Below are 14,652 nucleotides of genomic sequence, written 5' to 3'. Positions count from 1 at the left end.
ATTATTTTTTTGCATAACGGTCATTTTTTTTCTCAATTTTGTCTCTTTTTTAAAGTAAGGAAAAGATTTGCCGTATAATCACTTTACTAAATATGGAAAATGATACGAGTTATGTCTATACAGGGTTATTGGTAAGTAGACCGGATCCTTTCAGGAGGTGATAGAGGAAGACATTTCCAGTCGATTGAACCCAATAATGCATTATCCTAAACTTAACCATTTCTAAGATATTTAATATTTAAGGTATTTTTAATTTTTTGCCAAAATTTTATGCTTAATACCGAAAATAAAAAAAACTAGCCACATTTCAATAATTTTTTTGGTTGTTTTGCATAAGTAACACCATAATAAACTAATTAAAATAATCAAATGTGCACTATTCCACTTAAATTAGACAAAATACCTCAAAATAGTTAAACATTTTGAAAAAATATTCAAAACGCAAAAACAAATAAATTAAATTAAAAAAGATTTTCATATGACATTTTTTTGTGCACTTCAACTTAAAAACATGGTCAACTAATAAGCTTTCAAACAAGATAATTCAATACCAAATCGTTTAAGGTATCACCAAGATATGGCCAAAACAACCATTATAGTTCATTGGAATCAGCTGTTGTGGTATAAATAATTCCATTAAATAAGAAAAGAAAAGTGTTACCCGCATTTAATTGCTTGTGTTGGGGCCATGGTCGTTAGGGGCCGTCCATTAATCACGTGAGGCTCAAAGAGGGGGGGGAGGGGGTACGGAAAACCTCACGAAACATCACGAGGGGGGAGGGGGGGGGTCTCGTTAGACATCACGTGTATTCATTTTTTGTCAAAAACCGCTAGGTGTTTCTGAACCGAAATTTTGAACGCCGCAAAAATTTGAAAGATTTTTAATATGACCTTGATTGACTCGCACATTGTTGCTAAGCAACGACTCCCCGCGCGCCGCGAAAAACCGCCCCGAGTCGTTGCAATTTTCTTTATATTTTTTCTAGTCAAAAATTGCCTTTACATAGGCTTTCAAAAAAATACACGTGATCCATGGGGGGAGGGAGGGTTAGTCCCAAACCTCACCAAATATCACCAGGGGGGAGGGGGGGTCAAAAAATGAGAAAATCGACCTCACGTGATTAATGGACGGCCCCTTATCTAAAAACTATGAGATCTATGGCTACATATTTTGTCTCAAAATAAAGGTAATTAAATAGGCTATCTTAAAAATACTCTAGTCTAACACGAAAAATTTCAAGTTTTGAACCAAATGTCAAATGGAGGTTGCAGAAAACTGAATTTGTGTTCAGAATGTGGTACATAAATCTGTCTGCTAAGAAGAAGCCATAGATAACTTTCTACAGTGGCAATTTAAGATAAAATAAAGATTATTTTTTTAAACTGGTCTTGAAAATTTCGCAATAAAAGGTAGCCTGAATTTATGTTCAAGGTTTCAGTTTTCTACATCCGTTTTCTCGCGAAAGATTAAAAAACTAATAAACTTTTTCCTTCATAATACACTAACGAGAGTCACGAGAAATAAAAAAAGTCCCACATATACAAAATTTCAGCATTAAATCATCCAATTTTTTAAAACATTTTATTTGAATAAAATATTTTCAATTTTAGATGCTAATATTCTGATGCGCTGTTAAATTACTTTAGTATTGCAGACGCCGCGTCTAAGCTAGTCTTTTCCGTTTGTATTTGGGCCAATTTAGGAAATCTGAAACATTGATTTGTCAAGAAAAGCATTCCTTTTAAATAGCTGTAGGTATCATAAAAATGTATTTGGCCTATCGATAATTAGCCTCATTGAATGAGTATTTAGTCTAGTTGTATAGTAGTTAACTTTTTCCGTATGAACACAGACTTTTATCGATAAAAAAATTCAATGACGAAGGGCTATTTAGATGCATTTCACATACACCATGCAATCATCACACCATGCTCATTAAAAAAATCTGCTATCTGTCCCTCAAGGCAAGGCAAAATATATTTTTTTGACTTGCCCATCACCTATTTTGAGTACTGGATCCGCGCCTGAACTTGATTATTTTTCATGTGACTTTTTCTGTTTGTTTCAACCAGCAACAGATAGGTAACTACTTACATGAATAAATGTAAGTCGCATCAACATCATTAATAAAATAACTAAGTAGGTACTTAATTGTTACGTAATGAATGTTGAATCACAGGTCATTTTATAGGATATGCTCCTGCTAGGTACGGTGACGCACAACGCACATCCCTCGCAGCTCAATGTTAACAAAGAAAACTTATTACTTAATATAAAATTCGGAAATATTCCTAATGAACTCCGAAAAACGTAGGCGTCACTATTACAAAATAAATTATATTATAAGATATCCATAGATGTCCATAGTGACCCCCCTGCTATGCTGTAACCTACCGAGATTTTCGACACCGGAAATTCAATGGATGTAGGTACTACCTCTCAAATCATAAAACAACGTGGACTGGATGTGTCCATTCATAAAGAATCATGCTATTGTAAAAGTAAACCTTTGTGGGTATCAGCTAGGAAAGGAGGTACTTTTCTCCCACAAACTACAGAAATTCTTGGAAATACCTACCTGTGCCGTTGTTGTATTGACTTATCAAGGCTAACAAAACAAAAAATAAACGAAATAAAATTCTAGTGAGAAAATAAAACTACAAAATAAAAATCAAAAAGATCTCTCCGGCGGGGAATCGAACCCCGGTCTCCCGCGTGACAGGCGGGGATACTGACCACTATACTACCGAAGATGGTGACTGTTCTTGCGAAATTGTGTTATACAAGCCTCGTGCGAATATGGTGACATGACGCCTCGCTGCCCGTCCTGCAGCGAACCGCCCTGTAGCACGGGGCACTAATGACGTGACAAAAGTTCTCCGTCGCGCTCGCTCATGAGGCTGCGCGATGAGCGTGAGTAAGGCCGATGCAAAACTTTTGTCACGTCTTAAATGCGCCCCGTTCTGATAAATGTATCGCGAATGAAATGAGTTGAATTAGTTCTTCTGCATATTAAATACCTATACTTACCCATTAGGTATGGCCTTTCAATTCTGATTTCCTTCAGAGAACCCCCGAGCATAGCTTTTACCAGTGCGTGCAAGGTACCAACTTAATAAAATCGGTTGACCAGTCCAACTGGAAACATAGCTGTACTACATACATGGACAACACACTTAATTAATTCTTAGAGTAATATTATACGTTGATAAGTTCAACGGACACACAGAAAATAATAATATAATTTTACTCGTAGTTAATTTCAGCCTGCTGAACTTGTAACCCCAATCCAAATACCAATTGAACAATAATGCTACATAATTAACTCTATGTTTACAAACAGAAGAAGCCTAGGAAACATTACAATAGCCATTTGCCGTCAAGGCCACTTGTTAAATTAATTTTAAACTAATGATTTCCGTTACCGCGCCCGCTACTGGGGCTCTCGAATCGACTTTTGAAAATTAAGTTTAAGTTAGTATACTTACCACAAAGTTACTGACGTCAGTAAAGTTTATTGTTTCTATCACTGCGCCCTTCCGTACAGATAAATAAGTAGTTATTATTAATTATAAGTTTGATCCGTGTTTGTCTGTGGTAACTGGTAACATGAGTAATACGTATAGGTACCTACCTACTCATCGTAATAACTGCTGTATTAAAACAATGAATTTAATCAAGTAATTTCTTCCAGACAGCCATGGCAGAAATAAGCACTGGATCCCGCGGTAACTACTAGGTAACTTGTGGTTTTCAGAAGGTTTCGCTTTTCCAGATTTCCTGAAAATTTGTTCTGTCGTTCAAAGATTTATGATAATGAAATACAGCTAGGTTAAGTAGGTAAATAATAAGGAAGTACATAGTAGTTAAGTATAACTTTATTATTGTACATAAAATTACACAAAAAGATAACATTAACACTTAAAAAAAAAAAACTATAACAAAATACTTACCTACAATGAGGGCGGCGTTATCGCTAAGAGCTATCTCTTCCAGGCAACCTTACGACTAGTAAGGATTTCTAATAAGGATTTGTTTCATTAATTACACCTATTTGCTCTCTTGGTACAACGTAGGTACTTACAATTTGCATAAATGAACATGTGGGAACCTCTATCTGTGAATGAATAATATTTATAAAACTATCAACTAACTACCATGGTGTTGATCTCACACGCCCCGGCCCTCTGTTTATGAATCCGTCACGTCGTGTTTGATAAACAGTCTTCATTACTGATAGTTTATGCACTGCAGATGTGCAGGTGACATTTGTAATTGCATACCTATGCAATGTAGTTATTTAAAAACATTACCCTCCTCCTTCGGCAGTCGGGTAAAAAGTACTCGCATTGCTAAATGGCGATACCGAAATCAGGTTAGGTACCTAGGTAGGTACTTGACATTTTTACTGGGTGACCTGTGAGGTAACCTGGTAACCTAAGGGTTTACCACCACCGAACTAATGTTGCTAACCTCTTTTGTGAAATCTGACGATCCGACAGATGTTTGACAGTTTATTGCTAAATGTGTCGGTGGTGGTGGTACGGTAGCTGAAGTATGTAGTAAAGTAGGTACGAAGATAGTCATTTCCGGGACCATGTTATGTTAAATATAAATACCTACTCCCTATAACTGTTAGATTTAAACTAAAAGGAAACAGCTGATCATTAAGTTTTAATCGTTGTTCAGTTTACGACTTCAAATAACATTATTTCGATCGTTACGACTTTCAGGGACAGCATACAAACTCACATAAATATCGTGAAAACCTCATTATAACGTACCTAAAAAGGTGCGTATTTGGTTTTGTATTTATTCTAAGCAATTTTTGAAAGAAAGAAAGAAAGAGAAATAGTTTATTGCCACAAGCAGAAAATACAATTTGAAAGCTTTAAATACAAAGGTGGCAAAAGGACAGCCACAACGTTTTTATCTTTTAACTCCCATGAATCCCAGGATGACGAGAAAGAGGCTGTAATATTTGTTCAATATATATGGATATTTTCGTTGTGTATGAAATACTTAAATTTAAAACACGATTGGCCAAACGTGTACTTATAGTCGACTCGATAAAAGAGTCTTGATAAGTCAAGTGTTATCAACTGATTGGCACGGTAGGTGCCTATATGCCGACAATGTATCAAAGGTCATCACATCGAATCAGGTCCCGATCATCTGATATACCACGTAGGTACTTGCATACCTACATAACAGGTACATGCGGGTGTTGGTAATGGCCTGAATATTATATCTTACCTACACTGTTACTGATATGAACCTATCCATTTAGATTTCATTTCATTTCAGAAGTACCTAATAAGTGCTGGGTACCTAGTAGATCTGAAAAGGTATGTCTCATGATATTATCGGTATTGGATGAGGCATAACGAGGACATTATTAATTATGCCTTAGACCGAGCTTAGCCCTAATGGATCAGACTGAGGATAATAATTACATTTTCTGAAATTGACATTTCTCAGATGGCTGGTGTTGGTAGATTAGGTATCAAATTACGAATACGTAAAGCGTAGTATCGTGAATTCGCACATTGCAGGCATAAGATTATCTTAGAATTATTTTTTCTTATCTTAGAATTATCCTTAAATTATAGATAGAGATAGATAGAGTACTCTTTATTTGTACACCAAGAAATGATTAACAGTTTTACATAGACACTTAACTAGGGTACAAAAGGCGGTCTTATCGCTTATAGCGATCTCTTCCAGACAACCTTTGGATGGATGGACTAGAGATATAAAAGGGGTACAGTGTACTTACTCAAGGAATATAGTATAATTTAAGTTATTATTATCTACTACACACTAAATATAAGCAAAAAATAAATAAAAAATACACACAAGTACATACGCCTACTACATGTATTATAATACACAATTATATACAATATAATACATATATAAATATATACAAACACATATATACATATACATACATACATCATATACATACACATACATATCATACATATTATACCTACATACATGATTTTTAATACATATTTAATGATCTGATAACAGCTAAACAGTTGATTTAAGGTAGTGTTCCTTCACCATTCTCTTAAAGGTTTCCAGAGTTGGTGCTTGTCGGATTTTTGAAGGAAGATCATTCCACAAAGTGATAGCGCGTACTGTGTAAGAAGCACTGAAGAATTTAGTGGTATTAGGAGGGATATTAAGGCGGAGATTGTGGGTAGAGCGCAGTGTCAGGTTGTGAGATTCACAACGAAGCTGAAAGCGTTCTTTTAAGTAAGCGGGGTATGTTGGGTTAAAGAGTATGGAATATAAAAGTGAAAGAATGTGGGCATTGCGACGAAGACGAATAGGGAGCCACTTGAGTTTCGCGCGAAAGTCGGAAACATGTTCATATTTGCGTAAGCCAAATATAAACCGTATAGAAAAAATTTGGAGTCGCTCAAGCTTATTTAACTGCTCCTCAGTTAAATCTGGATAGCAAGAATCGGCATAATCTAAAATAGGTAGAAGTAAAGACTGAGAAAGCTCAATTTTGGTGGAAGTGGGCAAGAAATTCCGCAATCTGCGAAGTGAACCTGCTGAAGCAAACATCTTTCTACTAACTACTTCCAGCTGCTTTTTCCATGTCATGGATCTGTCCAGATACACCCCCAAGTTTTTAACTTCTTTACTCCACTCTATATGTACACCATCAAAAATAACTGGTGGAAGGGAATCGAAGTCAATCATGGAAATAAATCTAGGGCTGCCAAGAATGATCACCTGGGTTTTAGTCGGATTGACTCTTAGGCCGAAGTCACTGCTCCACGTCAAAATATGTTCTAGGTCAGTATTTGTTCTGTTGATTGCAACGGAGAGATCTGATAAAGGCGCATGGCTGTATATTTGTAGATCATCTGCATAAAGGTGGTAGGAAGAAGATAAGTGATTAGAAATACTGTTAATAAATATGGCAAAGAGAAGAGGGGACAACACGCTACCTTGCGGGACTCCGGCCGTTGTGCTGCACCATAGAGAGAATGACTCCTCAATACGGATTCGCTGCCGGCGCCCGTGCAAGTAACTATGAAACCAGTCAATTACCGTTGGAGATACATTAAGAGAGCGCAATATCCCCAATAGTATGTCATAATCGACTGTATTGAAGGCATTGCTAAAATCGAGTAGTGACAGCACCGTCAGCTCACCATTCTCCATACCCTGACGAACGTCGTCAGTGATTTTCACTAAGGCCGTTACAGTGCTATGTCCCGGGCGGAACCCAGATTGGTACGGATTCATTAAGTTGTTTCGCACTAGGAATGCATTCAGCTGGTAATGGACCAGACGTTCGAGTACCTTGGAAAGGAAGGGAAGGATGGAAATAGGACGGAAGTCAGCAAGAGATGGATTGGATTTCTTGGGCAAGGGAGTGACTTGAGCATCTTTCCAAGCGGATGGGAATGTTTTAGAGGAAATGGAATAGTTAAGGATGTGTGTGATTACTGGGAGGATTATGTCAAGAATAGGAAGAACCATGTTCCGACTGATACTGTCAGTACCGATCGCATTCGATGTGATATGTAGTATGCTCTTCTTAACGTCACAATCGGTAAAGTCACTGAAGTTAAATAAGGAAATGTCAGGAGTTGGTTGAGATGAAAGAAAATTCAGTGTGTTGTGTTTAGTAGCACTATTCATGGCCACAGAGGATGTGAAATGCTGGTTAAGACAGTTAATGTCTATGTCCTTGGGAATAGAATCAGAACGAGATCTACCAACTCCTAGCGACCTGAGGAAATTCCAGACTTTAGCTGGGTCACCGTTTTGAACTGATTCGTGAATATGGCGTCGTTGTGCATCCCTACACACCTTATTGCAGTGATTACGTATAGCAGTGTATTTCTGCCTATTTCTGTCAGATGAGCTACACTTAAACCTAGATTTGGCTGCAGCTTTTTGGCTAATGAGTTGCTTAATTTCATCAGTTAGCCAAGGAGCAGGAAGATGTTTAATTTTAACTGCTCTCACAGGCGCATGGATATCATACAGCTGGATGATTAATGAGTTGAAGATATTAATCTTTGCATCCATCGTATCAGCACTATAGACAGTGTCCCAAGCTAAGTTTTTCGCATCACTGCAAAGATTCTCCAGCACCATTCCACCAAAATTGCGCTGAAGAAGAGTTTTAGGTTTGGATTTGGGGGGGCGAATTTTATAGGATACGTAAATTAAATCGTGATAAGAGAATTGATCAGCCCCAAATTGACCGTGCTTAGCTACATGTTGAGGAGATGACACTAATATTAAGTCTAAGAGGGTAGGGATACAATTGGGAAAATGATGCGTGGCACCGAGGGGAAGTACGGATAAGTTGCTGGCTTTTGTAGCTGACATAAGAGAAGAGGACCGACTGTCATTCCTGAGTAAACAGGTATTGAAGTCTCCCATAACTAAAACGTGCCGAAAATCAGGAGTTAAGTCTTCTAGGAGCTTTTCGAAAGAATGGAAGAAATTGTTATGCATGGACGGATTATAATATACTCCAAGCAAGGTTTTAGTATGGGACAGAGTGACCTCAATTAAAAGATGCTCACCTGCATTGACAGGGGGGGGCTGGGTTGACATACTTACAATTGAGTAGGGAATATGAGGGCGCAGGTATATGGCAACTCCTCCACCACGAAAACCAATGCGGTCATTTCTGATAAGGATGAAGCCAGGTAAAGAATAGGAAGTAGACGGGTAACATGGTTTGAGCCAAGACTCCGAAACCAGTATCGCATGGATGTTTTTGTCGTCAAATGTAGCTAACATATCAGGATAATGACTTGGAATGCTCTGGGCGTTTATGTGTACTACATTAAAGTTATTCCTAAAATCTGTAAATGTAGATTTTAGGGTGTCTGATACTGTGGGGATACTTTGGAAGCTATCATCGGATGAGGAACAAGAATCAAACTGGAATTCACTATTACTACTACTGTCATCATCAGAAATCATTAAGTTCTAAATATAATAATATATAATATACCTAATAAAATAAATATTATAATTATAACAGCTAAATACTTTATATAATGTGTAACACAATAAATAATGTGTATGTATAATATATGTGAAGTGTTTTGGTACTGTTTGGTACTTTATTTAATTAAATACCCAACCATCTGCCAGTTTCTGAACTATACTAACTAATAAAGCAATTTTTAAACGCAGAGAAAATACAAGAAAAAGTAATAAACAGCAAAAACTAAACAATTTCTACAAACCTCAGAATAAAAATTTTAAAGTTTTCATCACAGACTACAAAAACAATTATAATTATTATCAATATAAATTCAATAAAAATAAAAGGGTGCAGCTTTTTATTCGTAGTTAAGTAATCAAATCCCTAATTTGAGGAGTGTCAATGATACTGATATGATAAGTATTATCGTTAATTAGTTATCGAAACTAACAAATACTTAATGTACAATATTGTATATACATACATATAACCTAGGTAGGTACTTATAAAATATTTTTTTTTACTCCGGATTCTTTGATTGTGCTTACAGAAACCGTGCCACACCAACCAAATAACCTTTATTTTTATTTTGATAATTCATACTTATTACATTAATAAAGAATATAACATTCTAGCTGCTCCCGAATTGGGTTCAGCCAGAATATTATACATATTAACACACTATGAAATATTATGAACTTAAGTTCCGCTTAAACTGAAGTTCTCAGTTTTGAAACCAGTAGGAGTAAGAGACCTTATATAAGTACTCACGTACCTAGATATAAAAATCCACATTTCTCTAATAGTACTAACATATAAGGTGACAATTCTTTTTATGTCGAGGTCGGTATGAGACGGCATACTTATGTTCTGATAAGACGCGAAGTTACTATTTATTTATACTGACGCAAGACAGCGGTGATTAGAGATAACAATAAATTCATATATATAATGGATTTATGAGAACACCAGCTCTCCGCTCGAGGATCCCGTGGATTGTGCGAGGCCATGAAGGCCACAAACGGCCGTTTTTAGCGTTTTTCACACCTTATAGCTTAAGGTAAAGTCATCTGCATAAGTAGCTATACACTTTTGTACCTGGTTGATCTGAAACCACCTATCAATTCATTGAAACATTGACGGTCCGTCAGTTTGACAAGTACAGCTGCTTATGACATTTCTTATGACCGTACATTCTAGACACTAGGGGCCTTACCTTACCACAAAAACTTAGACAGTATTTAACGTTAAAGTTTTTTGTGGTAGTACAGTAGGTATTGGAAGGTATAACTAGGTTCTAAAAATTGGAATTAACATGAAGAGGGCGGGCGTGAAACATGTCAGTTTTGGGTAAAACGCTTTCAAACGGAAGTTACGATTTTAGGTTGCGTTTAACCCACGTTTAACGAAAGGCTTGGGAGCTTCAGCTAGTCGAGTGTCATGTGTTGTCAAAATTGAAATATTACGCCACACGTTTTCTTCACTCCTTCTGCCACACAATAATTTCTACTCGAATAATATCGTAATAATAGTCACATGATAATGATAATATTTTTTTGGAAACTACCTTCGTCATGGTATATAGAGGATTATTTTAGGCTTATCAGCTGCTTCACAATATGTCGAATGGCAAGATGTGTATCTGACATCGATGGCTTATCGCCGATGGCATATGAGTGAATGAATATCAAACTGCCATATGTCCACCTACCCGAAAAAATGACTTTTTGATTTGGTCGTGTTCTCCGTTAAAATGTCAGTTTGCCTATGCCCTTCAAGTTCCAATAAGAGCAAGGCATCCATGAGAAAAAAGCCGTTAAAAAAGTAAGTTTTTTTCAAATCCTTTTAAGTCTAACCGTTTCGCATTACAAATTTTCACAAGTCCATTCCGGCCAATCACAGAGCGTAATTTTTTCAACATGGCGTCAGTCTTGGTGAGAATTTCGAGGCTGTGGTGTGTGCTCCCAGTGTTTTATAACGAATATGAATGAAAATGTTGAGGAAATTGTGATTGTGGACCCTGATAAAGCTCGGAAAAGAAACAGATTGAAGAGTGTAGCAAAAAAACGACAGAAAACTATGGCTAAGTAAGTTTAAAACCCCTTTTTTTCCAACCCACGTGTCAATCACAAAGCATTTTCGTAGTAAAAACAGGGCCGTATCGGGTAGAATATAATACGGTAGGTAGGTACTTTTCTACCGATAAATTTTGGTTGATTAACTTCGTTGTATTTAATAGAATATAGACTATATTAGTCTTACTGAGTCCGGTCCATGATATTAGTATTTTTCAAACAACTATAAGTCCTTATGACTCATATCAAAACAGCATAAGTCTTGTATGGGCATATCAAACTGCTATAAGTCCAAACTGTTTATTAACTTTTACGCCTTTCTATGAGTGTTATAATGGATTTGTTTATTAAAATACATTCTTAAGGTCACAAGTCAACTGATTAAATCACGGGGCAAGTTCTATGACCATTAAATAATAGAGAAAACAAAAACTTCCATTTCCCAAATTTTGCGTGGACGTGACATATGGCAGTTTGATATTCATCCACTCATATCAAGGATATAGTGGCTAGGTGTAACTACGTCTAATCTTTTAAAATACTTACTAGTTGCATCGTTTTTTAACCTAGGTAGGGTAACTACCTAGTATTATGTACTTAATTACCTTATCCTAACGTTTACGTATCTTATTAGTACATTATATTATAGCACAATCGAGTGAATCTTGTTTACAAAAAATAATATAGTCACCGACATTCTTGCCTAATTAATAATAAATTAAGTGTTAGGTACCTAATATACTTTTTACAAAATATCGGTTGACTCGTGCTGCAGGACCGGGCTCCAGTGACATTCCTCGGACTTGGTAGCGAAACCGCAACTCAATAAATATCAAGTCATCGTATTACTCAGTTCACCTTTACCACCTTTCCTAAAAGCCTAGCACGGGGCGCAAGACGCGCACGCTAAGACGTGATAAAAGTTGTTGTTTTTTATATTTAATTTTACTTATTGTACCTATCTACCTATGTCATCTTGTAGGAAATTTTTATTGAGTGATAATCGAGTGGTCTGATTTTGGTCCACTATAGTTAAGTAATTATAACTTTGAGGTTTACTACCGCTAGTGCAGGCGCAGTTCAATGCATATCACCAGTACTTACTGTACTTACCACAAGCCACAAGTGCCTACCTACTTACCTTTACATCCTATTCGTGTTCCAACGGGGACTCCAAAAACCAATGACTATTTTTTTCACGTTTTCTTTTTGAAAGGAGGCTTTGCCTTTGCCTTTGTCCACACGAGTCCGCCGCCGTGGGAATGAACTAAAGGCCTGGAGTAGTCTTAAACATACGTTAAAATCGATTGTACTCACTATCGTAATAAGGACTAATATTGGGAAGTCTTTTGAGGTATCGTATAAAAATGCCAAGCACGTACTGTGAATTTTCGTGTTAAGAGCCACGTTCGTTTTACAAAATGTATGGTTCTATAGAAAGGCTTAGTCATGTGGGCAGCAGTTAGATTCTTGGAGGTTTAACTATGTAAATTGAACTATAAGTACACACATGTATATGACAAAGCATTAACGGTATATTGTGTGATCGACATTGGACACCATCCAAGAGGAACATAATGTCCACTCCACCAGAGTGGGAAGATTCGTAGGTAAAGGTGTGACAGAGGTGTGTTGGAGACACCAACCTTTAATGGTAGATTTAACACCTTAACAAGGCATGAGAATAAGATGTACACCAGCCGGGATTTAAACACGGACCTTCAACACAAAAAACTTTTAAAGAGAGCAATTTTTTTAGTTTAAAGTGGCTCTGTTTAAGCATCAGACTCCTCGTAGGAGTGACGAAGAAGATGAAAGAGGATGTTTTGAGGTTGTAAGAAGTGGTCAGGTGAGGTGTAACTGAAACAAAAAGGAAGTCGCATTTATGGTTCATAATTTTATCCCGGAATCGCCACGGGACAACCTTTCGAGAGGAAACTAACCGAAGTTGGTGGTATTAAGATAATTTCTATTAGACCATACCATAAAGGCCAAGGTAAATTTTGGATGAGAACCGAGTGTTCTATCAGTGAGACTGAGGATCTCAGGACCGCGGCATCAGCTCAGCAATGGGAGTATAATAATAAGTATAGTAGTACCTACATACCTACTTCAGTGACTGGGGTAAGAGCTTATAGACAAGTAAACCACATATATATGCCGAGTTGCAGAAAGGAGCTTTAAGCTAATGTCGGCATTAAATCTATGTAAGTACTTATGTCTCTTTCTATCCATATACTGTTAAAGCAAGGCATCAATATATTTAAGGTGGACATTATATTAAAGTTCCTTTCTGCAACTCAGCGATAGGCTGACATATCCCTGGGTAAGAGTAATGCTTCGACCTGAAAAGTCACTTTACCCATGCGCATACGCAATGTCGTTTCCGAGAAATTGCCATGTCTTACCTTTTACTCGCAACTAAACCACTCCAAACCAATTTCATCTTTCACAACTTAGAGACAAAACTTGAATTCATACATCCGTTTCTGAGATAAAAATCACAGAAAAATCCATCTTCGGACTTCGACTTAAGACCTTACAAAGCGATATGGCTACCTCAAACAAGCGACGGCGTTAAACCAGTCATATGGGTAGAAAGGTGAGCTTTTTCACGTGCTACGACTATGCGCTTTGCGTTGTGGCATTAAGGTCTAGTATTGGATGGAGGAGGTGGTATTCCACGGAGGCAGGCTGTGCAGGTCTGGCAGGATCCGTGTTACCCGCCCCCCCCTCCCCCTCCTCCGTGCCTTAGTCCCCTCTGTTGCTGGGTGCTGCAAGTTTGCTCGCTTATGGAGATAAAGTTGAATTAAGAATGATTTTCTTTAAAGACCAATGGCTTAATTTTCTTGGTTTCGTGAAAAATCTTAGTTGATTAGTTTTACTTAGTCTCCACTGTTAGACCAATTTTGATAGATATTGGAATAAAAATGGACTGAACTACCGTCATGTCACCATTATATGCCATTTATAAGCAAATATATTATTATTTAAATGGTATTTTGATAAATGAAGCGGCATGTTACACCCACCTACTGCCTACATAGTTATCAGTATTTTTTCTATAGGTTGATTTCGACACTCAACAGGTAATTTTTATCTGACCTAAATAGGTATTTTCCATTAAAATAACTTGAACACCCACATATTTTAATGACAAGAGGAATCGTGGGAAATGTCGCAAAAATTTTACTCCGAATACTTAGTTACTGAGGGTAAACTATGCATATACTTACTTTCTTAGCTAAACCTATTTACTTCTTGAAATGTTCATATTGAGTTACTCAAATGAACATTTCATTTCATTTCATGAACATACATGATCTATGTTGTTATTTGTTCTTCCCAGTGACGATGCCGTGTCGGTTATCAGTAGTTAACCTGATTGACCTTTAGTCGAGTGGCGATCCGTGCGTGTGGCAGCTTCTTTGTTTTCGTTCCTATAGCGTGTTGATGACCAACCACTGAGCTTCTTCTTCTTTCGTGTCAGTGAACATGCGAATTTTTATATTTGTCCAGGCCACTGAGCCGGTCTAGCGTTTATCACAATGGCTAAAAGTAGGTAAGTATAGTCGTTAAATTAGAAATCA

The 14,652-nt window shown here is 37.0% G+C and overlaps 1 non-coding gene across 1 annotated transcript; it reads right to left on the bottom strand.

The window, feature by feature from the left end:
* Window positions 1-2,682: 2,682 nt before the first annotated feature.
* Window positions 2,683-2,754, bottom strand: Trnad-guc. The gene has a single exon. It is a non-coding gene; the product is annotated as a tRNA-Asp (tRNA).
* Window positions 2,755-14,652: the final 11,898 nt, after the last annotated feature.

Source organism: Plutella xylostella, chromosome 15 (assembly GCF_932276165.1).
Source record: "Plutella xylostella chromosome 15, ilPluXylo3.1, whole genome shotgun sequence".
NCBI classification, from domain to species: domain Eukaryota; kingdom Metazoa; phylum Arthropoda; class Insecta; order Lepidoptera; family Plutellidae; genus Plutella; species Plutella xylostella.
The sequence above is the reverse complement of the archived record's forward strand: the minus strand, read 5'-3'. Positions and strand labels throughout refer to the sequence as shown.